We start from the raw sequence: 25,365 nt of genomic DNA on the forward strand, positions 1-25,365 counted from the left end.
AAAAATGGTGTACAGTTTTGAATTTTCAGAATATACATTTTGTGACTTAAAAATATTCCAAGAAAACAAGGTTATCAAGACGCTGTGGTACTGTCATAAGGATAGACACATAAATCAATACTTTAGCATCCAGGAATAAACCCATAGATTTATATTCCTTCAATTATATGGCCAATTGAGTTTTTGGCAAGGGTGCCAAGTCTATTCAATGGGGAAAGGACAGGCTTTTTCAACGAATGATTCTGGAACAACTAGACAGCCATATATAAAAGAATAAAGTTGGATCCTTAACTCAGACTACAGAAAAAGTTAATGCAAAATGGATCAAATACCTAAATGTAAGAGTGTAAACTACTGTTAGAAAAGAACCAAAGAGCTAAATCTTCATGAGCTCAGATTTGGCAGAGGCATGTGACCCCAAAAGCACAAGCCAACTAGAGAAGAAACAGATAAACTGGACTTCATTAAAATAAAAATATTTGTAATTTAAAGGACAATATTAAGATAATGAAAAGACAACCCAAAGAATAGAAGAAAATATATGCAAATCGTATGTGATAAGGGATTTTATATATAGAGAATATATAAATAACTCTTACAACTCAATAACAAAAAGACAACCCAACCAAATATAGGCAAAGGATCTGAAGAGATTTTTCTCCAAAAAAGATACACAAATAATCGATAAACACATGAAAAGATGCTCAACATCAGTAGCCATCAACAAAGTGCAAATCAACCACAATGAGATACCACTTCATACCTTCCTAGTGATTTGCACTTGGCCATAGTAAACATGTCTAAGCTAATAACAAGTGTTCAGAGGATGTAGAGATATCAGAACCCCCATGCCCTGCTGATGGGAATGTAAAATGACGCAGCTGCTTTGAAATAGTCTGGCAGTTCCTCAGAATGTTAAACAGAGAGTTACCATGGGACCCAGCAATTCCACACCCAAGTATATAGCAAAAGAAATGTAACTACACATCCACAAAAAAACTTGCACATAGATCTTCACAGAAGCATTATTTGTAATACCAAAAGAAGTAGAAACAATGTCCCTCAACTAGTGAATGGGTATACACAAAATGTGGTATATCCATACAAAAAAAAATTATTCAGCCATAAAACAGAATAAAATACTGGTACATGTTACAACATGGATGAACCCTGAAAACATGCTAAGTGAAATAAACCAGTCATGAAAAACATATTATATGATTCTGTTTATAAGAAATGTCCAAAATAGGCAAATTATATAGAGGTAGAAAGCAGATTTGTGTTCCTTAGAGCTGGGGGAGAAGGGGTGATGAAAATGTCCTAAAATTGATAGTTGCACTTTAAATGGATGACTTGTATGGTATGTGAATTGCATCTAAATAAAGTTCTTATGAAAAATAATATTCCAAGGATTTGGATGTTATAAGCATCAGTCATTTTTCAGATCAATCTTAAAAAAAAAGGCAAACCCCAAAATAATTTTAGCTGGAATCATGGGAGTTGTGACTCTAAGCAGATAACCTAGCTGCACTGCAAACTGTCATGCCCTGACTGGGGCAACTTGAGTATAATTCTGATAGACCAAACACTCCTTTAGGTCTCCTTTCATGTTGCTGATTATTTCCAAGGGTGATAGAGATAATTAGGTTATCGGGGTATAGAGATAATAAGGTTGATCACTGCAAATGATCATTGACCCAATCAAACAGAAATCCCATACTTCCAATATTGATTTCTTTTTCCACCGAATGGAATTTTAGGACTTCTGATACTGATGATCTAGTCAAATGTGACCTCTCCCTGAAACCCACATATCCTGTCCATGGAATGCCACACTCAGCAGTTTCTGTTACACCTGGCTCTCTGACAGTTTTCATGAGGACGGTTGGCGACTTCTTAATACTGATGATGACATTCATAAGAAGGCCCAAACAAGTGAACTCCAGGAGTTCAGGATGTGTTTTTACCAAACTAACCTGAACTGTTGTTCTGGCTAAAGCCACTCAGCAGAACTGAAACAGAGCTCCATTCTGGGACACTGAAACCCTGAGGGATGAGATGCGCACCTGACAGATGGCCTGAGCTGAGCCCCTGCTGGCAGTGCTGAAGAGGGTCTAAGGAAAGGAGTGTTTTCTCAAGGTTATATCCTAACAGTCTCTTCTGGGGAAGGAGTAATGATGTTGAGAGTGTATCTCCCTGCTATCTGGGTAGACAAATATAGGGATTGAGGAGAACAGACTTCAGCAATCTACTCCAAATTCATGTCTGACTTTTAAAAACTGTACCCGGAGGCAAGATAACTACTCAGTATGAGACTAGAATCATGAAGCTCAATTATAGATTCTCAAATTTAAAAGAAACTTAAAGGTCATCCATAAATCAACCCCACTTGATACTTGAAGCCTTTCTACAATGTTCGTGACATCTCATCTATAACTGCAATGTCAAAAGGACTTGGTTAAACACAACAGTTCAATGTACTGAGCACGGAATGAATCACAGTGCTTGGAATATAGTAATTGCTCAATATTTATTCACTGATTGAGTGAATTCATTTAAAAAAAATCAGAGTAGGCTCAAGGGTGTTGCTATAATAAAACCTCACTCACAGTCCCTGAAGACAGAGAAGAGAGTAGGATTACAGGTTGCTCATGATTGGTATACTACTACAGCAATATTTCTCACATGCAAACATCATTCCAGTAAACACTTTATCTATATTGCAATGGAAATAAACCAATAAACAAAACTTAGACCTCCTAATCTACCTATGCTGAATCCCCTTCCATAACAAAGGGCTTCCTCCATCCCAAGGAATCCCTTTCTGTCTCTGGGAAGTGTTGTTAAATTTGAGTTAGGAGTAAGAAAGATTCTTTCGTGCTCCAGAGGCTTAGTGGCTTCAACCTTGTTTGAGTCTTGGTTTTAACGTCTAGGGCCATGCAGAACAAGTCCAATAGTTCTCCGACATGGCAACCTTTCAAATACTGGAAGACACCTATTTAAAGAAGTCCCTCTTCCCCTGCTCTTGAGCCTCTCCTTCTCTACTCCAAAGAATATGGTTTCACGTACCACCTGCCATAACTCAAAAGAACACAAAGGCTGCCAGGAGAAGGGAGCGGATCCCTGGCCAGGTCTGCTCACAAGAGCAGAGGAGGCAAAGAGCCTGTTGCAGCAACAAAGCCCAACCTGGGAGGGCAGGCCAGCAACCACGCACAACATCCAAGGAACAAGGCAACATGGACCTGATTTAGAAAATAACCCTTATCTGGGTTTTGGTGGTGGGGGTGGGTAGGAATTTTTGGGGCCCAGCTATTGCAGAGCTATCAGTAAAGAGTAAATAGGTTGGTGAAGTCAGGAGGGTCGTCCATTACCATCCTAGAGGTCTAGTCACAGCAACAGAATCTAGCCACTGAGTAGTGACTCAGAGTCAGAGCCACAGTTCTCAAGAAGATCACCTGGCAAGACCAACACAGACTATGAAACCCAAAGAAGATCTTCAGTCCCAAACACTTGGTTACACAGACACAGAAAGAGCTGAAACTTGGAAGGCCAAGGAGTAAGGATCATGGGAGCCTGAGAATCATCTTGGGATACCACAGCCTACATCTGCATGGCAATAAAATCGCTGGAATGTGATGTAGTCATCCCAGTGTTCACTGGGGCAATGCCATCTCAACATGGGAGATTCAGCAAACACAGCCGGCACTAAGCAAGATACTACTGTGGGCGAGGCAGAGAGAGAGTATAATTAGTGATGTGCTCCAGTGTACTGCGGGGTAGGTTTAAACATCCAAAGTGTTTTCTGCTTTAGTCAGAACAAATTCAGATTTGGGGAGGGCAACGATAGTGCATGTAAGAGGAACAAATAGTGAGGGAACAAAGAAGGCAGGAGGAGAGGTACTGGGGGCTGGCACTGTCGTTTTCTGGATGTTCTCTTCTAAAACATCAAGCTCAAAGGCAATTCTCCAGAAGAAGAAGCACTTCATCAGTGAAGAGTGGAACAGGACTCTTATTTCTGTCCACCCACATTATTTAGAAGGCCAAAGATCACAGAAGCCTTTTTATCAGCTACCCTGACATACATACACACACACACACATATACACACATGTGTATATATGTATTAACATATATATGCATGCATATATACACAATGTTATAAACACATATTAACACATGTATATATATTTTTATATTTGACTAAAATCTAAATTTCTGTGAAATATGATGCTGCTAAGCTTTATCTCTCCTTACTGTCCCATTGCAAATTTAACTGGGGGAGCAGGGTGCTTCTATTGATCCCTGTGACATTTCTGCTTCTTAGATTTGGGTCACCGTGTTAAATGTCAAGATGTTCCTAATTCTGTTTCCATCAGTTTTTACATCTGTTACCTCTCCCAACTTTGGGGCATGCATTTATACAGTTTTACTCACGTGAGGCCTGATGTGGACTAAGACTGGATACGGTTAAAATACCAAAAACTTCTCTTCAGGAAGAGAGCAATTCATTAATCAGTGCTCTCTAGATATAGCTACCAAATGAGTTATTAATCCAGCTAATTACACACATGCCTTATTTGTCCAAATACTAAATGTTAGCAATTTGACATACTTTTGGTAAAAACAAAAAAAATGTATCCATAAACTAATACATGATATTTCTTATTAACCTGTCTAAATTCCCTGACAGGTTTAATACATTATCAACATAACAGAGATCAGTCTCAAAGTACAGATATTTCATTGACATTTCAATATTCAGTCCATAGTAATCATGCAAGAAAACGATATTAAATATGTTCAGTGACACAGCAATTAAAGAGGTAGCCAAAGACAATGCATATGATGCACTGTGCAATATTGGAAAAACATAACTAACAATGCTTCTGCCTCCCTTATCCTAGGATTCTTGTTTTCATCAGCGCTCTTCTCCCCTTGCTAAGCTCCCTCGTGTTTCCTGGTTGCTTTTTCTTGCTGCTTCTCCCAGCTGTGCCTCTCATTTTTTCCACTCCCCAGCTGCTTTGGCTCACACTTTCAGCCTTCCTGGTATTTACTGTGTTAACAGTTCTAGTCTTCATGCCATCTGATGTCTCCTATTTCATTTTTCACACACTTGAACAGCTGAAATCCCTGATGTATGCAAAGCAGAAGTCCATTAAAAGAGGGTTTTCTGGGTTTTTTTTTTTTTTTTTTCATTGAGTACAGAAAAAAATGGAAGCAGCAAGAAGGCGTAGTTCACAGAGCTGCCAAAAGAGGCCACTGTGAAGATAAGACGAAGGCAAAATATAATAATAATCAGATTTCTTAGGCATCAAAAAGATTATAAGTATGACACTGGAAAAATAGTTCCTTTTGCAAATCCTCTTCAGTGGTATGGTTTAATGAAAACTCTGTAATCCCCTTTCCAAGAGGAACATAATTTTCTTGAATTCTAGGAAGCTGATGATAAAAATCCTTAACGATGTATCCTTACACTATCTACAACATACAGGACTCAGGTAAGACAGATACAGTTATAATACCTACACTGGGTTTTTTAAAATGACATTTTATTAGCAAAAATCTTCTATTTCTAAGTATGCTACCTGGAAAGAGGCTTAAAATGCCATGATTTAGTATAAGCCTTATCTGTATGTATCCATCCCAAGTGTGGCTTGGATATGAATTCCTTGCAGTTTCAATATCAGCAGAGAAATAATCAAAATGACCAAAGTGTTCAACAGGAAAGTAAATATTTCTTGTTGGCACAGAATAGAATAGTTTATAATGTGCAGCATGATGTATTTAAGAGAAGTTCTATAGCATGCTTCTCGGGCATCTGAATACAAAGCAAGATTAGATTCAGTACTTAAATGTTGCTTTAGTGAATAGACAACATAATAAATTGATTCCTCTAATTATTAGTTTATAAATTGATAGCAAAATACAGATTTTAAAACATCTTCTTTTAGGCAATGTAAATAAGCACAAGATACTAGCCAGCACACCTACAGAGGATATTCATTCAGTCTTTTGTTCATTTTCTTTATTCACCTGTCATGTTACTGATTTGTTTTTCTAAGACCACCAGAGTGGGCAGAAAAGAACCAGCGAGTAGGCAAGGCTAAAAGCAAAACTGCAAATTTATTCTTTGGTCATCTAGCTTCAGGGACCGGAGCTGGGGGGGGCGGGGGGTGGAGTTTCTAATACAGTCCCGACAAGAGTGGGGGCTGAGAAAGCCCGCCCCCGGCGCATCTGCTGGGAGCGACTTTTCTAGGAGTGGAAGGGCAATAGGTGGGGCACGGGCATGTCGCTCCGCAGGTGCCACCAGGTAAATCTTGGTCTCTTCGGATTGACATCACCTGGTGCATGCCTGATTAATCTGCACCTTCCCGGGCGTCAGCTGCATTCTCACACACACGGGAAGAGTTGGTGGTGAAGAAGAACCTGGAAGTGCACCATCCTGCCTCCGCTAGTCCAAACAGTTACTTCCTTGCTTATGAATACAATGACCAAAAAGTAAGTATTATTCCAGTCCTTTCCACTCTGCACATTTAGGAACTTTCTTTTGGACTGGGACTTTAGCTATCTAGAGGTTTGGCTTGTCTTGGCCTAATGCACATGCCCTATCCTGCCACTGTGCCTCATGGGCAGCTAACTGGGTAGCCACCTGGAACACTGCGTTGCTTCTCACAGAGCCTCAGGTCTGCCTCAGGCCTTTCCTGATGAGAAACAGTTCTCTGACTTCTGAGTTATCTAATCTTGGGATCACTCAAGGGGTTATGGGGTTGGAGGGTTGCTGCCCCAGCAGAAGTTGTGTGAATGGGTACGCATGTCGGTGGGGAGAGGCAGGCTAGAAAGACTTGCCTTTCCCCAGGTCTGAGCCACAAACATAACCCAGGCCACTTTTCCTTACCTTCACCTCCACCTCCATTGTCGTGGTTTAGCCATTTCACCTATGCTACCTATGCTTCTTCCCCTAATCAGGTGATTTGGTGTTAGAGCTGGTGCAAACAAACAAACAAACAAACAAACAAAACTCATCCAAAGATTCTTCTGCAATGCCATGTCTAGATGAGGCATATCAAAATGCTTGCTTAAATGTGGAATATTTATGGTATAGCTACATATGTATAAGAAGAGATTAACCAGTTATCATGTATGACTGTTCTTCAGTACATTATTATTTTTTAAGGCTCTTCCATTTATTTACTATCTAGAATATATTTCCTTCAAACTGATTGTTTATAGAACTAATTGTTATTATGTATACCCTATGTTTTACTTTATTGTTTTGATATCCAGACTAATGGCATTTTAAGTGACATGTGAAATTTGGACTTTAGTACTGCAGACCTTTGGCTATCTAGTCAAAAAAGGAATATGGGCTCTTCTGATTGATCAAATAAGGGTGGAAGAGGAAAGAGAAGAAGGAAATAAGAGAGGAAAGGAGAAAGAAAAATCAATGTGAAAAACTGTAAACTCCCTTGTACAAAGGCACAATGTCTATTACAGCTGGTAAAAAGCATGACAACAAACGCTCCCGAGGGTAACATGGCTGCATCTTTGCATGGAAAACTGAAGCAGCAGACAGCAGTTTCCACATTAATCTGCCAAAATGGAGAAAACTAGTATCACCCACAAGACTAGAAAGAAGAAGAAACAAAAACACCCCTTGAATCTTAACCCTGAGAGTGAGGAGCAAGAAAGATAGGAGCAGCCTCCTCCCTGTAGAATCACATTTTTTTTTTTTTGTCTGCCATCAACAGGTGTTGCCACGGTAACTATCCTGTAGTTAAGTACTAGTAGAGGCAAGAAAATCTATACAAAACCACAATAGAGGGACAAAATAAGAGAGATGTGTTATAGCAAAACTAACCTCAGACCTACCAGAATGAGCAGACGGAGGTTTGACTGGCCATTTACCAGATCTTCACGTTATTTGAAAGAGATGCTGGAAGGAGAGAAGATGTCAGCCCAGACTATGGTCTTGGGAGGAACCAACACCAGGAAAGTATTGTGGGGGCTGCTGTGGCTCTCCATTTGTCTTCAGTTCCACTTTATATCCCTATTCCCATTTGTACATTTTAGCTGTTTGATGACTTTGTGGAGGAAAGCTGCAGTTGTGCTGTGTTATGTCTGGAAACTTCTAAAAAGTAAACATATCACTGAATGACTTCCTTGATTACACTTCTACCTCTTTTAGGTAGTACATTTAGTAATAATTTCTCTGTTTTCTCCCCTTCAGATGCAGCAGCTCAGGATTGCATACTACAAATTAGTGAAATAATTCATAGCTAATTCTTCTTATGAACAAATATCGCCAATATTTGTCAGCCAGGTACCAAGAAATACCTCAGAGCCTGGCGGGGATCAAAACCTCATTTCTTTGGCTCTTTCTCCATTGCTCACAGCTCATGATAATACCCATAGTTAGTATCATGAATGAGGAAATAACACTATTTTTGAAATTAAATTCTGCATTTTCACTTTCTAAGCTATTGTTGCTTGTCTCCCAAAGGGCTCAATCTTAACCCCTTTGTCTACCAAACTTCTTGTTGTTCAAATGACCAATCAGCTTTATAAATAAATAACATAGATTAGTATACTTTGCTAACTTCTGTGATTCTTCAGGATTAAGGCAGCTGACAGAACAAGATTTGGGAAGATAAAGTCTGAAAGGTTTAGCTCGAGAGACAAATCCATGGGGTACCAACTATACTCTGCTGAGGCCGGGCAGGCATCAGTGTCATAGAAAACAGAGAGCCTATGCCTCAACAGCCAAGGCTCCTGCCCATTTCTGGGACTCAATGTCCTCTTCCATAAAGACATGGAAGCATTACCTCATTCAAAGGGTCAGTGTGAGGCTCAAACGAGATAATGCTGTAAAAGCATTTGGTCACTAACTGCAAAACACTAGGCACATACAAGCTGATTTGGAAATATAGTTGTCTCTTGTTTTTCAAGCTTTCTGCTATGTTAACATCACCTTTAACACACTTTTTTATGATAAAATAAGTAGGCCATGACAATTTTCACATGATAATTTTGGCAGAAAATCTTTTTCCTCTTAATCATTTGGAGGTGCTCATCAGATTTGGAAATCATTTTCTTCTATGAGTTCTCTTTCTTTAACTTTTTGTTCAGGCTAGTAGATTTGTATCACAGGGTGGGTAGGTGTATGTGTGTGTAAAAGAGAAAGAGCGGTGAGGAAGAGAAGGAGGAACAGGAGAGTCAAGCAGAGATGGGAAAACACAGAGAGGAACAAGTAAAGGTGTTAAAGAAGAGAAAGGGGTAAGACTTTTCCCTCCCATTTCAGAGATAAGTACCTATCCCTAAGGTGTTACTTTGTTTGCAATTTATGGATCACTAGGGATAAGTCATAGGTGGCCGTTTTGGTGGCTGTATACATTCTTTAGCAGAAGAGATTCTGGAAATGACATTAATTTCTGCAACTGGCTCTCATCTCATGGCACTGCTTCTCCATTCTTATGCTGATGGGCTCCACCAATCATAGTTGAAGATGCATAAATCCTCCTATTTCTCAAACTAACACTCCTAGACCCCTTTTACAATAAAATACATACTTTGTCTTTTTTTATTAATAGCTCCCTTTAAAATGTTGCGCTTTTGCTTCTGAGTGTTTTGAATTCATGCTCCCCCTACCCCACCCCTTCCACCCCTCCTCTACTTTCCCATCTTTACCACCCCGCTGTTCACCACATTCACCCACTGGTGAAGTCTCAAGTCTCATGGATTCTGTCTCCATAAATGTTATAGTAAATGTCCAGTTTTGGTATACTGCATGCTTACTGAAAAAGTTCACAGAACACACAGGATACAGAGTATTATGTTTTAAAAAAGAATATTCCTTTTCACTGTATTCCCTAATCCCACAGGTAAGCACTGTTAGAGTTCAGTATAATACTTTAAAAAGGTCTGGAAAGATACAAAAATCAAAAGGTTCTTTCTTTCTTTGTTACATATATAGTACCCTATACTAGTCACTGTTCAACAGTTTCATTGTGTTCATTTACTGTGTGTTAGAGAATGTTCCATGTCAGTACATATAGGGTTATCTCATTCCTTTTAGTAACTATAGAACATTCAATGAATGGTGTGGTTATACTATAATTGGGCATTCTGTGCCAATGTATACTTAGATTATTTTTGGTTTTCCTCAATTACAAATGACATTACAATGATTAGTCCTGCATATATATTTCAGCACATGGGTATAGATGGGATTCCTAGACATGGAGTTGCTGAGTCAAAGGGCATGTACACTTTCATTTTATTCTCCTGCTCCTTACTGACCTAAAACCAAAGTTTTATTAATATATGGTATGTAACGGTAAAAGGGAATATAATCCTTTGTTCTTCTGGGTTTCGCCGCGAATCAATTCATTTCTTTTAGTACCTTCTGGGAATTCTTAAATATCCTTCTCCACTGATGGTATTTCTCCCTGACTTTCTAGTCCTGCTGTGCATGTGCAGATTTCTTTTTCTTCTTCTTTTTAAACTTGAAGAATCTGGAGTGTGAAGGATAAAGTAAACAGCCCACAAGACTTCTTACGCAGTCAAGGCCAAAAGGTTCCCAACTACTCGTGCCCTTTTTGCATTCATCCTCCACACAACTCTCCAAGTGACTTTCTGAAATGCAAATATTAACACTTGACTTCCCTGCAATGAGATCTGAATGCCTGGGGGCAGTAATGGGTTGAATTTGGTCCCCTAAAAAATGTTAGAGTCCTAACCCCCCCTCCCCCGGCCCGTACCTCAGAACGTGACTTCATTTGGAAATAGGGTCCTTACAAAGGTGATCAAGTTAAAATGAGGTCATTAGGGTAAGCCCTAACCCATTAGGATTGATGTCCTTACATAAAAGGTGGAAATTTGGATACAGAAACAGATGTGCCTAGAGGGAAGCAGATGTGAAGAGACACAGGGGAAACGCCTTCTGAAGCCAGAGGCAAAGGCTGGAATTTTGCTGCCACAAGCCAAGGAATGCCTGACCTACCAGAAGTAGGAAGAGGCAAGGAAAGATCCATCCCCTGCGGGCTTTGGAGGGAACATGGTCCTGCTGACATCTTGATTTTGGACTTTTGGCATCCAGAACTAGGAGAAAATACTTTTCTACTGTTCTAAGCTACCCAATTTGCTGTACTTTGTTACAGCAGTCACAAGAAACTAAAACAGTGGGTCAAGTCCAACTCCTTAGGGATCTCACATAGCCCCTTTCACACACTGATGCACAGCCTCAGAATCCCCCTCACAACCTCTCCTGCAACCACCCTACTGCCTTATCTGCTCACATCCAAAGGCTCTAGGATGCTTCCTATGTCGGTGCATTTGAACACACCGGTCTCTCTACCTAAATGTGCTTCTCCCATTCCCTAAGCATGACTAACATTCCATTGCTTATCTGCAGCTCCACCTTCTCCATGAGCTGTTTCTGGCACCCCTCCCCACCAGTTTCCCTGGGCATAACTGGCTGTCCTTGTGAGTACCCCTATGCTGCACCTGGAATATTTTGATGTTATTTTGCACTCGCTTGTTTATACATACCTATCACCCACTTCTATGCTGCTCCTTGAAAGTAGAGCCATTCAATGTGTCCTAGCAAAGTCACCACACACAGAATGTCCAAAGTGGGATTTCGCTGGGTGAACCATACACCAGTGCCATAAAAATATAACAACTGTAAGAAATGAATCATAATTTTTTATTTTGTTAAACATGTCTCAAGCAATGAGGTAGAGTATGTCAGGCTGACTGCAAATGACTGATGCTGATAATGGCTGAAGAGTACTTTCCTAAGCACTGAATTTGTGGCTATTTTCAGATTATTATTTTTGATGACATTCATTCTTCTGATCAATATCATTTAGAAACTAGATTTTGCCATCAGATACTGCGAACTCTAATAGCTCCAATCATTAAATATATGTGTCTGGATAAAGCTGCACTATGGTGCTTAGTCTCTGATGTCCACTGACTGTCTCCTTCATTTAAGAGCAGCTCACTAGAGACAGAAAGTACATCAGTAGTTGCCTAGAGCTAGAAGGAGTGTGAGATGGGGAAATTGGAGGTAGGGTGACAGCCTAGGGTTGAGGGGTTTCCTTCTGGGGTTATGAGAATGTTCTAAAATTTGTTGTGGTGATGGTTCCACAGCCGAATATACTGAAAGTCACTAAACTGTATACTTTAAATAGGTGAATTGTACAGTATGTGAAAGATACTATATCTCAATAAGTCGTTTCTTTAAAAAAGAGTGGTTCAACCCATCCCAAACTACAAGGATTTCTGTTAAAACAAGCCAATTCTTTCACAAACATCCACACAGACAAAATAAAATAGACCTTCTGCATTAATAAAAAAGAAAAATACTGCAGCCTGTAATGTTTATAGCATCTGAAAGAAAACTTGACAGATAAGGATATCTCATGTCAGACCCATTTACTCTGAACCATCCCATTGCTTTAGCACTGGCCATGTAACAGCATAACTTGACTTCACAACTTTCCTTCTGTCTTACATTATCCTGATTCTCTCCTCTTTTTCTCTGTGTCATTAGGGATACTCTTAAGTCAGTAAATATTAGAGCTGGGAAGGAATTAAGACATTTGTTGGTTCCAAAGCCCTCATTTTACAGCTGATAAAATGACAGCCAAGAAGAGAATCCTAAAAACCTACCAAACTTTTGGTCTTGGAGAGGTTATCAGTTACAGAGTGTATCCAATGACCTCTGTGCAAGGCAGTAATATTTGTCAGTGTGTCAGGCAAAAGAACGCATCTCTAATGCTTTGCAAACTGTTTAGTAAGCCTTCCGAATAAATGAAGTATTGGATGACTAAAAGCACACATCCTGGTGCTTATCCATAAACTGTTTTACGGGTAAGTTTTAGTTTTTACCACCTATCTTGTGAATGCTTGTCCCATCTCCCCAGTGAAATTTCAAACTCTTGCATGATAGGAAAGGCAGCTGATGTGTCCTTTCCCTCTTCTCTTATCACCATTTGATACCCAAAGCATTCAGCAAAGAGTTAACATTTGCTTTATGGGTACAAGATAGACCTACAGCAGAGTTTCATATCAAAATGTTTTTTTTCTTTTTAGTAACATTGTTTTTGGGCAAACATAATTTAACGCATGGAATAACAAAATCTATGTAGTAATCCCATAATTGATTGTAACCACTCCTGGAAGCCCCGTTTCTAAGGTCTTTTTTTTTTTTTTTTAAATTTCCAATTTTTATTTTAAGTTCAGGGTACATGTGCAGGATATGCAGGTTTATTACACAGGTAAACGTGTGCCATGGTGGTTTGCTGCACAGATCATACCATCACCTAGGTATTAAGCCCAGCATCCATTAGTTATTCTTCCTGATGCTCTCCCTCCTCCCACCCCCCAACCCTCTGGCAGATCCCAGTATGTGCTATTCCCACCATGTGTCCATGTGTTCTCATTACTCAGCTCCCACTTATAAATGAGAACACTTGGAATTTGGTTTTTTCTTCTTGTATTAGTTTCCTGAGGGTAATGATTTCCTGCTCCACCCCTGTCCCTGCAAAAGACATGTTCTCGTTCCTTTCTGTGACTGCACAGTATTCTATGTTGCATATGTGCCACATTTTCTTTACCCAGTCTCTCACTGATGGGCATTTAGGTTGATTCCATATCTTTGCTATTGTGAATAGTGCCGCAATGAAGATACGTGTGCATGTATTTTTATAATAGAACAACTTACATTTCTTTGGGTATATATGCAGTAATGGGGTTGCTGGGTCCAATGGTATTTCTGCCTCTAGGTCTTTGAGGAATCACCACACTGTCTTCTACAATGGCTGAACTAATTTACCATCCCACCAACAGTGGAAAAGCATTCCTTTTTCTCTATAACTTTGCCAGCATCTGTTTCAGCCATTCTGTGATGCGAGATGGTATCTCATTGTGGTTTTGATTTGCATTTCTCTAATGATCACTGATTTTGAGTTTTTTTTTCATATGTTTGTTGACTGCATGAACGCCTTCTTTTGAGAAAAGTCTTTATTTTGGTGGAATGTATATAATAATCACTTAAACAGAAACAGAAGCCTTTAAAATCAAAAGGCTCTTATCTCATGCATCTGGGCATGACCCGGTAAGCAGGATTCCACAGGGTCCACTCAGATGGACACATACTACAAACTTCAACTTTAAAAACTATCTCAGAGCTAAATGTCTTTTAGAGGTAGCTTCTAATGTAACCACAAACAAATTTTTCCCGTGGTAAAGGAAATAGCTTCTCTCTGCAACATGTCCTTACATAGGTCATATACTCAGGAAATTATAGGCTCTTTGCTATCAAAATCTGATGATTAGTCACGGAGTTCAGCATATAATTTGAGACTCATACTTAAATGTAATTAGCCAAGATAAACTATAGAGAGAATCATGCAAATATATGAAAGCCATTGTTAGAGTTCAGTGTTCTAGGATACAATAAAGAAAAAAGTAAACCTCTCCTACACATGTTCACAAATAAGTACTCAAATGCACCACTTCCAAAAGCTCCCTGGGTAAGGAGCTCCCTAGTTCCTATGTTAGAACTTTCCAGCCCACTGTAACCTGATTCACCAGCCCTGACTTCTTTCCAATACAAACTTACCGTCTCTGCTTGCGCCTTTGCTGATACCATTCATGCCTGGAATGTTCTTCCCCCTTCTCCCCTGACCACTTAGTTCCAAGTCTTGATTGTCCTTTTTAGCAAGGCTTGTTCTTTTCTTTCTGCCCTTAGATTCTGCCCAGTTCACTTGACATCAAATATTATATTACCTGTCTTATATTGGGGGAGAATTCTTTTTTCCCTACACATTTCAAGCACATAACACCTCTCTTTCCATCTCTTCATTTACTCCACCCAAGGGGAGGCTGAATGACATACATGCCTAATGGGCAATTTGAGGAAGCATCTCCTGGACTCAGCTCTTGCCTTCTCTCTGTAGGCAGCAGGGCTACCATCCAGGAATATGAATTCTCCTCTGATCCTCCAGCAAATAATTTGAGTTGATTCTTTGGGCCCAGAGAGGCCTGCCCCAGCCACTGTGACCTGTGCTTAATTTTCCATATTAGGAGAACAAATAAACCATGCCCTGCAGCCTGGCCTTTACAGATAATAAAGGTGATGTTTGAGCCTTATCTAACAATGATTTTATCTTATCTCTTAGTTTTTCTCAGAACTTGGGAAATTCAGGGTGGTTGTCATTATTATGATTTACATCAACGACGCCAGCATCATTCATATATATAAACGTACATACATTTATTAGATGATCTTAAAAGCTGACATGAGATTGTGTCCCATCTCCCTGCCTGGACAGTTTTGGGTCATGTTTCATAAGTCTTTGCAGCCCAGCGTTTCATTGCAATATATAATATACAGTACAAACAAACTCAAATGGGTTCAATCATTAATATATCATCAATTAAGGACATAAAGAGAAAATAAAACAAAATGTAGGACTATAATACTTGTGATTCTGGCTAACAATTATGACTTTATTAATGCATTTTTGGTGTCATTTAGAAGTGCTAGCATACAATCATTACAGGCAGGGTGAATATAAAATTCATATATGCTCTATACTGTGATCCTGCAAAGCAAACCTAATTGCACATTAAGCAAGAAGAAAGAATAAAAGATAAGGCATATACCGATTGATTTTCTTCATCAAAACCCACAAAACCTCGCTTCAACAAAGCCCTGTCATTGGCTTCACAACATATCTAAAAGTGAATTTTATGTGATATATGTCCTAATCTAATTTCCAAAGAAGTGACAGCAATAAGCCAGCTTCTCATTTACTAACATCTTAAACCTTTATACTATGTGCTACATTATCTTTTGCCGACTCCTAATCACATGTACACAAAAAGTTATTAATGTACAATGCTGCAGAGAAGTAATGATTTATTTCTCTATGTATGTTTTTCAATGTCGACCTATGAAAATGCAAAAGTAAACTAGGTACATAAAGGAATTACAATTATGCCTAAATAAATATAGGGTTTAAAAAATGCTAAGCAAATAATTTATGATAAATTGCTAATATGTCCTCAATTTTACTGTGAGTGCATTAGCTTATTTTAAATATGCATTTGTTGAATGCTAACTGGATGCTAATATTAACAAACACTGGGCACTAACAAGCAGCACATAGCAAAATAATAATGCCAGAAAGGATTCCTTATATCACCATTTTCCAGTTTTCTACAATGTGCCACACATTTTCCCTTTAATTTTCACAGTCTTCCATTAAAACGACACGAAGCATCGCCATGCCTACTTTACAAATGGGTAAACTGAGACTGAGAGGTTCAGTGATATTACTGAGGACTAACAGGGCTGGTACTCCAGTCTAGACTGCTGACTCCCAATAGTTAATCATTCATTTGGAGATTCAATGAATATTTACTGAGTACCTACCATACAACAAACCCCATGTTGGGACTGGGGATGGAGAAGGTCCCGCCCTGCTCTCCTGGTCTCTTCCCCAGTCTGCCCCATTTGACACAGGATGGCATGTTTAATATACTATTTTCATTTTATATATGGATAAAAACAAAAATTAACTTGTAAATATTTTTCCTATGAGAACAAAACTAGGGAAAACTGCCTTAAAATTAATACAACATAATCATTACTTTATAACTTAAACATGTTTCATTGCTATTCCTCAGTGCTCAAAACAGAATGATAGTGTTTCAATTAAAATTGAGACTGTAAATTAAAAATATCCTTTGGCATTTTGCAATGAAGCATTTAATCCTCTTATCAAATGAATGAGAATTTAATCACATAAATTAGTCTACCTCATTCATATACCCAAATGCCAGAATGTATCTACTAAAGCAAACTTCGATTTAAACATCCACAAGAAGACTGGTAAGAATGTGGCTGGAGAAGACCCTCTTTGAAATTCAGTTTTGAGTTTTATGCTTCTAAAATCACAGGATCTGAGGCTACAGCACCATGCTGCAGTTCTCAAGTCACAATTTTAGTATGAAGTTACCCCTTCATAAGTGTAGCTGTCATAAAATGCCATGACAAGATATGGGAGAGAGACCAAAGCTTAGTCCTGAAATGAAAAAATAAATGGTACTCACAGTCCTTTCTATCTATATTTGCCTATAAGTTAATTCATGTGTGATAAATACATTTGGATTTAAGGCATTTGGATTCCTTCCAGATAGGAAAACAGACAGACAAGCAAACCCAGTAAGGCAATGTAGAGAAACCCACTGAGGCAATGAAAGGAGAAAAGTAGGTGCTTGAGTCCATCAGCTGGTGAGTCAACTCCACAGTCACATCCCCACATTCCTGCTGCATGAGCTGGCAGAAGCCAGTAGAATGTGTGCTCATTCCAAAGGAAACACAAACTCACTGCCTTCCACCTCCCAGAAACATCAGTCTTATATAATTGAACAAGTAGAGAAGGTGGCCAAAGTGAATTTGAGTTGCCCATATTCTTCTACCACTCTCTTTCTCTATAGGATTGTGACTTTACATTTGTCTTACATTTTACTTTTCTTGAGATAAAGCTTATACATATATATGCCTCTTAATGAATGCAGCATTGTTTCTTATGCTGTCTTTCTTACAGATGGATGGGTTTTTCTCCATCCATCTGTAAGCTGTCTCTGATACTGAGTGCTGGGCTGGATGACGTGATGCCAGCTCTATCACATGCCCAAGTTAAGCCTGAAGGCTCTGCTCTTATGTAAAACGAGCACTACTGGATTAGTGTCCCTGTTAGATGTGATAAGAGGAAATAGAAAAATGAGAACAGAGAAGTCCTAATTTACATGAATCACAGCCAGGTGCTCTTTAAAAACGACTTAAGATTTTTGAAACCATCAGCCCCAAACTGTCACATAAATTTCTATAGATTGGCACATCTACTTAGGTATTTCTCTATTTGTGTTCGATTAATTAGAAATCTAAATCTTCTATTCATCTTCTCACCTTTTTTTGGCTTATTGCACATATATAAGATTTTGGCAACCCAGGAAAAGAAAAACATCAGAAGAGACCTAATTTATAAAATTCATCCAAATTATTCCAAAAATTCCAAATTCCTTATTCCAAATTCCTTATTCCAAAAATTCATCTTTAAGTCATTAGGAACACTGAACATCCTTTCTCATTAGAATGATGAGAAAAGGAGGGTTTTTACGTTCTTAAGACAAACAGGTCATAACAATTTTTGTAAAGTTAAATAACTTTATAGAAAACAGAGAAACCAATGAACATTAAACTCTATTGTACTCTGATATTTCCTTTGATTTTTAATTTTATGTAAATATTTAGCAAGCTGCCATCAGCAAATATAGTGTTATGTACCATTTTCAGTTACATACAAAATGCATTTCTGTGTTTCAAAATAGCCTGCATAAATCATTTTGAAGACTATAAACTATTAAATATTTTTATATCCTTAGTCACGTCCTCATTGTTGAAGCAAGTAGTTTCCAAATTTTCATTTTCATAGCTAAAAGCCATTGAAAGACTTGAAAGTGATTTATATGTGAGACTCTGTGTCAAGACTTTAAGTGCCACCCTCTAGCTTAGGTGGGAGGCCAGCCAAGGGCATCTGCACTCCCAGGAGAAGGCAGAGTGAAATCCTAAGTTCAGGAGCCCCCACCACTGCATGAGAGTAGTTGACAAAAAGGGCATTGAGACAGTATTTTAGCTTACCATCCTTAATTACTTACTTTTTTTCTTCTAAGTATTTCAGCTATTTTGTAGACTGACGGTGGGTGGCATTTTTCTCTAAAGCAGAATGTAAAATCATCCTTAATTTGACAGTGATTGAGTTACACTGCTTCTTTACATGGCTGATCAAAATATAGCTTTAAAAGTCTACAGATAATTAAAATTTCAGGAAGTATTTGGAGAAGCTTATTCATGTATTACATAATCATTAACCACAGAAATATATTAATCTTTAAGATCAATTGTAAGCACAGGGAACTATTATTCTTGGGATTATTTTGTGAGAACAAACTCAAATCCCTGTGCTACACAAAGGCTAATATCTTTGCTCAGAGGATTAGAATGAATTTATTACCTCTGCTTTTGACTTAAATGCTATAAACATCTCTGTTGTTCTTGGAAAACAAAGGCTGCTCCTGCATAATTTTTCAGATAAAGAAACTGAAATTAAAGTACTATGAAAATATTTGCTGGATAGAACAAATGCCAAGATCAAAGATGCTAAGACAATGAGTGGATATTTATTATCCCCACTAATCCTTTCGTATTTCAAAGTTTATTTATTTTTACTATGCTCTTCTGTGCTCTTCATCAGTTATTATAGCATAATTGTAATTGTAAATTCATAAAAGAGAATGCAGAGTTAATAATATCATGAGCTTTGGAATAATATTCTAGTAATATTGATGAAAATGAACATGAATATATTATCTGAATATATTATTTGGATGAACAAGAAAAAATGATAATCTGATGTTAGAACTTTAACTTCTTACTCTGCCAGCCAAGGAGGCCCTGAATAAATAAATGAGATTTAATTTTAAAACATTAATGATGAATAACTTTGAAGTGACAACTCAATAAATCGTATACCCATGTTCTTTTCCATATATTCGAGTAATGACTACAAATTTTACAATATTCTGACTTTCTAGCATTCTTTAATTTTTACTTGTGAAATACTATCTAAAGTTGAGAAATGGATTCATATTTCCATGGCTTACTTGATGGAGACAGACCACAGTTATTTCTCATTGAATATACCTTAAAGTGACTTCTGATGGACTGTCAAAGGAATTTCTGGTCTAATCGCACATGGGGCCTGAGAATACTAGAATGATCAACATTGGTTACTTAAAAGCCTAGGTTGCTGTCTTCAAAAAGTGTATGTATTTAGGATAATCAATGAACAGGCCTTTTGAAGAGATCAGGCATGAGCAATAAAAAGGGGTGATACACCTTGGGCATATCGTGGTGTCATTAACTGGGATAGGAAATTCAGGAAGAGGAACTGATTTCAGGGTGGGAAATGGACATTTGAAGAAATCAGGTTGGAAAATGTTGATTTTAAGGTAGATATGGGGCATGAAGAAATTTGGTGGGTGGCTAAATTTAGGAATCAAGATCTTATGAGAAAGGTTGAAAGTAGTGAGCAAGATCAGGGTATGTGAATGCTTTCTGTAAAGGGCCAGGGAGGAAACATTTTAGGCTCTGCAGGCCATAGGCTCTCTCACAACTACTCAACTCTGACAGTGTTGCACAAAAGCCACCATCAACAGTAGCTAAAGGATGAGTGTGCCTGTGTTCCAATAAAACTTTATTTACAAAAATAGGTGCCAGAATGTATTCAGCTTGCAGGTCATAGTTTGCCAACTCTAAATTAGATGGCAAATGAAGTCCTTGGAATGGATAAGATCACCCAGGAAGAACATATGTAAGACAAATTTCTATGCTATGAAATTTGAAAACATGTAATTGTGAATTTCCATTCAGTTCAATAAGGATATATCCCATACACAAGGCCTTGCAGTCAGACAGATGGTTCCAAAGCCCTGGCTCTGATTCATACTGACTGTGTGAGAAATGGGGCAAGTTATTTAACCTCTGAGGCTCAGATGCCTTGACTGCAAAATGAGGATAATGACTCTAACAGCTAACATAAGGCCCAGGGTTCAAGAGTATATTAATATTTCTATCAATCCTCAGAATGAGATAGTATTATCTCTTTTACAGATGAGTATACTAAGGCACGGGGGGCCGGAAAACATGTCTAAGTGAGACAGCTGGTAAGTGGTGATAGAGGTCTGATTCCAGCCCAAGGAGTCGGCCCTATACCCCTCACCCTCAATCATACCTACATTTCAAAAGTTCATGATGAAGACTGGATGGGAGAAGGGGGAATGTGTTATTACTGTCCTTGGTGTGTAGAAAGAACCCAATGTGGTCATTATTATTATTATAACCTTGAGGCACATCAGTAGTTTAAGGATGTAATGACTAAGCCAAGGTCAGTCCTGTCCAAGACACTATCTCATCTCTGAATTAATATCTTTTTTGTTGTTGTTGACAGAAAGCCTTGCTCGGGAGTGCGGCGGTGCAATGATAGCTCACTGCAGCCTACAACTCTTGGGCTCAAGCGATCCTCCTGCCTCAGCCTCCCGAACAGGTGGGACTACAGGAACGTACCACCATGCCCGGCTAATTTTTACTTTTTACTTTTTTTTGTAGAGACATGGTCTCCCTATGTTGCCCATATGGTGGTGCCATTAACTGGGATAGGAAATTCAGGAAGAGGAACTGATTTCAAGGTATGAAATAAACATTTGAAGAATTCAGTTTGGTAAATTAATGAAATGAATGAATTCATCCCGGGGATCATATTTTTTTGAAAAATTAAGAACTGACTTTAATCTCATCTTAGCAATAACTGATAGTTAAATAAATTTAATAACTGTGTTTCATGTGATTATTAAATTTTTCAGAAATGTTTGGAAAAATGGTATCACTGGTAAAATATACTAGAATATCAAAGTCCAGTCTTTTACTTATAACTTAAATCCCTTTTTCTTTTTAAATTAATGACTTTTCTTGTATTTCTTCCTACCATATATATAAATCCTTTGATAGCCATTGTTTTACATATCAATAACAAAAGCAAAAATAACTCCAGTCCCATTAGTTAAACTCCTTGTCTAGCAGAAGGGACTACATAAACTGATAACGGTAAATACTGCCTTAAGGGAGGTATCAAAAACTTGCCAAGAGAAGTGAAATGGAATGGATTAGGGAACTTTTTGCAGAGAAGAGGAGATTTGAGCCGGACCTTAGTGGATATATAGGAATTGTTCAGTGAGAGATTTCTTTGTTCATTTTTCCCCAATCCTAATCCTAGTTCCTGCTAAGATGAAATGCTTGTTAAACTGTAATCTACCATGGACCCAAAAAGGGACCTGTAGATTCTTCTAGCAGTTCTGAACAATAGCAGCACAAAGAAAAGAAACCATCCTTCTGCAGGTTTCAATGTGTGTACATAAAGGAGAATAAAGCAAAATTTACTAGGAATACTTGAGAAAAACAAATTTAAAAATGCCAGGCAAGTGGTAATAAAAGCTGATACTATTTTCTTTCCTAACATCCCCACTTAGGAGAAAGACAGACTGAAAATTAACAATAGAATTGATTTGGGGGTCCTTTTAAAGCTGGTGGTGTGTACCTGTAGGAGGCTAAGGCAGGAGGATCACTTGAGCCCAGGAGTTGGAGGCTGCACTGAGGTATGATTACACCATTACACTCCAACCTGGGCACCACAGCAAGACTGTTTAAAGCTGGTATTAGAAATTCAGGCCAGGCCTGGTGGCTCATGCCTGTAATCACAATGCTTTGGGAGGCCAAAGTGAAAGGATCGCCTGAGACCAGGAGTTTGAGACCAGCCTGAGCAACATAGAAAGACCCTGTCTTTACAAAAGATAAAAAAGCAGCCAGGCATCATGGTGTGCACCTGTAGTCCCAGCTACTTGGGGAGGCTAAGGCAGGAGGGTTGTTTGAGCCCAGGAGTTGGAAGCTGCACTGAGATATGATTATACCATTGCACTCCAACCTGGGCAACAGAGCAAGATCATGTCTCAAAAACAAAAAAACAAAAAAAAAACAAAAAATGGATCTTCTTAATTCAATAAGTGTTCTATATAACTATTTCTTTAATAATTGTCGGCATCTTAAATATATACTTCATTGTAAAATAATTAAATACAGCTGTCCCTTGGTATCTGGGGGACTGGTTCCAGAACCCTTCTCAGATACCAAAATCCCCAGACACTTAAGTACATATACTGAAGTATATATATATATGAAATGGCATAGTATTTGCATACAAACTATACACATCCTCCCATGTACTTTAAAACATGTCCAGATTAGTTATAATACTTAATACAATATAAATGCTATGTAAGTAGTTGATATACTGCATTGTTTAGAGAATAACAAGAAACGAAGTTTGTACACGTTCGGTACAGAGGCAAGCATTCTTTTTTTTTTCTTTGAATACTTTGAATTAGAGGTTGGTTGAATCCATGGATGTGGAACCCAGAGATGTAGAGGGCCAACTGTAAATGTTGTTTCTGTTTAGATAAAAATATTACAGCATTTTATACAATTCAAATATGCCTGGGGTACTATGTTATTACCAGAAATTGAAAGACTAGTATTTACAGCACAAAATTAAACATACCTCCTGCTTGGAAGAAATAAGTCAGGGTCTGTTTACCTGGAGTCCTATAGATAGGTGCCAACAGGATCTTGGCCAAGTTTCAGAGGGTCTGTAAACTACCTGCAATTATGTCAAATTTTCTGTGCATGTGTCTTTCTTCAGACAGTCTAGAATATTCATTAGCTTCTCAAAGGAGTCTATTATCTCCCCAAAACTAAATCAGCCTCTGCAAAAAGGTCTCCCTAAAGCACATTTATCTTGCTTAAAAAGCCTAAGTATTTTGGGGCTGGGTGTTGTGGCTCATGCCTGTAATCCCAGCACTTTGGGAGGTCAATCACTTAAGGTCAGTAGTTCGAGACAAGCCTGGCCAACATGGTGAAACCCCATTTCTACTAAAAATGCAAAAATTAGCTGGGTGTGGGAGTGCACACCTGTAATCCCAGCTACTTGAGGGGGCTGAGTTAGGAAGATCGCTTGAACCCATGAGGCGGAGGTTGCAGTGAGCCGAGATTGCACTATTGCACCCCAGCCTGGGCAAAAAGAGTGAGACTCCATCTTAAAACAAAACAAAACAAAACAAAACAAAAAGCCTAAGTATTTTTTTAACCTCCTGCCTCTGAAAAAAATTTAAAAAACTGATTATCCATCCAAATTCAGCAAGTAAATATTTGTGCTTCTGCACTAGACCACTGGCGTTAGATCCAAAAATCAATTTTGTCCATTAGTAAGAAGGCAGGGTTACTCATTCTTAACTTAGCATTGTAAAACAATTCAGTGTTTTCAGGTGTCTAGCTTTTTTATAAAACTCAAAAAAGACAAAAATCAATAAAAACCCTGAGCTAAGGACTTCTGAAATGTGTAACTATTAATTATTATACCTAACTTTTAAATTAATCTATACAATTAACTCTACCTAAAAGTCAAAGAGCAGAGCAGCCCACGGATGTTTTTCTTATAGGTTGATCATTGTTTTGAGATAAACCACAGCAAGTTGGTGGCAAAATTAAAGGATTGAGAATTCTTGCTATTCCATTCACAGGCAATCATCCATTCTCCTATTAAATGAAAGGTATTTCGGAATAGAAGAAAGCTATTCTTTCCAGAACAAAATACATTTCTCTCAGGGATTAGATTTTGGAGACTTTATGGCACTTTCAAAGGCTTTTGATATATCCCCCTGCTAATTTAATTTTCTGCCTTTGCTCTGTTAATAGCCAGGACCAGTTTGGAATACCTTCTCTATATTATTGAAAATCAATGAGCAGAAGTCTCACTAATACTTTGAGGCCACTAATGTATAAGAGGTCACTACTCAAAGTGTGAAAGATGGTTGAAAACAAGTTGAGCTTAAACTAGGGAGTAAGTAGCAAAGGCCCTGAGATTCAAAAGCTGTTTTTTGTTTTACCTGAAACTATCCAATAAGCATTAGCTTTGATAACCACAGAACCAAATTTTGCTTGTGTTAACCTGACATAGGGGCCCATAAAATTGTATTTAACAGGCTCTACAGCAGCCTCTCTGCTCCCTTGAAAGAATAGCTTCATTCATACACATTCCAAATTATATCTGTTTTGCATAAATGAAGTAGACTTTGTAGAAAAGACTGGATTCATTATCATGTAAAATACAGCCATTAGCAGAAAATCTAGTAACTCTATTCCCAGACATAACAAGATTAGACTCAGGCTACTGGGCTGGAAATGGGGGGATGAGAAGTGAAGTGTTCTTAAAGCCTTCCTTCTTACAGCATTACTCATGGGGGTAAATTAAATAACAGTACCAAAAAAGGAAGCTACAACATGCTATTACTCAGGTCTACCATCAGAGCAGAACATTCTGGCCAACTGATCTGGAGGGTTAACACCAGCATAGGAAAGACTTAAACGTTTATATGTTTCTCTCTCAAAACCTTTCTTAAGTTCTCTTGCGGCTGGAAAATTTGATAGGACTCACTTGCCACAAATGCTTATCATGTTGACATACAGTAGTTGTGTTATCATCATACTAATTGGATGCTGCAACCAGGGAGTAAAGGCTGGTTAATGATGGAAATTCAGAGAATACAGTACCACAGATTCCAAAACAAGGGCCTGATTCTAGGCAATGATGACGAAATGCTCTCAAGGTCAGGCACAGGGGT

General features: G+C 38.3%; 1 protein-coding gene across 4 annotated transcripts in view; it reads right to left on the reverse strand.

Annotated features, from left to right (window-relative positions):
• PAG1 (phosphoprotein membrane anchor with glycosphingolipid microdomains 1) overlaps positions 1–25,365 on the reverse strand; it is a 143,638-nt gene that overhangs the window by 65,684 nt on the left and 52,589 nt on the right. The gene's annotated exons all lie outside the window — the stretch shown is intronic.

Source organism: Piliocolobus tephrosceles, chromosome 7 (assembly GCF_002776525.5).
Source record: "Piliocolobus tephrosceles isolate RC106 chromosome 7, ASM277652v3, whole genome shotgun sequence".
NCBI lineage: Eukaryota > Metazoa > Chordata > Mammalia > Primates > Cercopithecidae > Piliocolobus > Piliocolobus tephrosceles.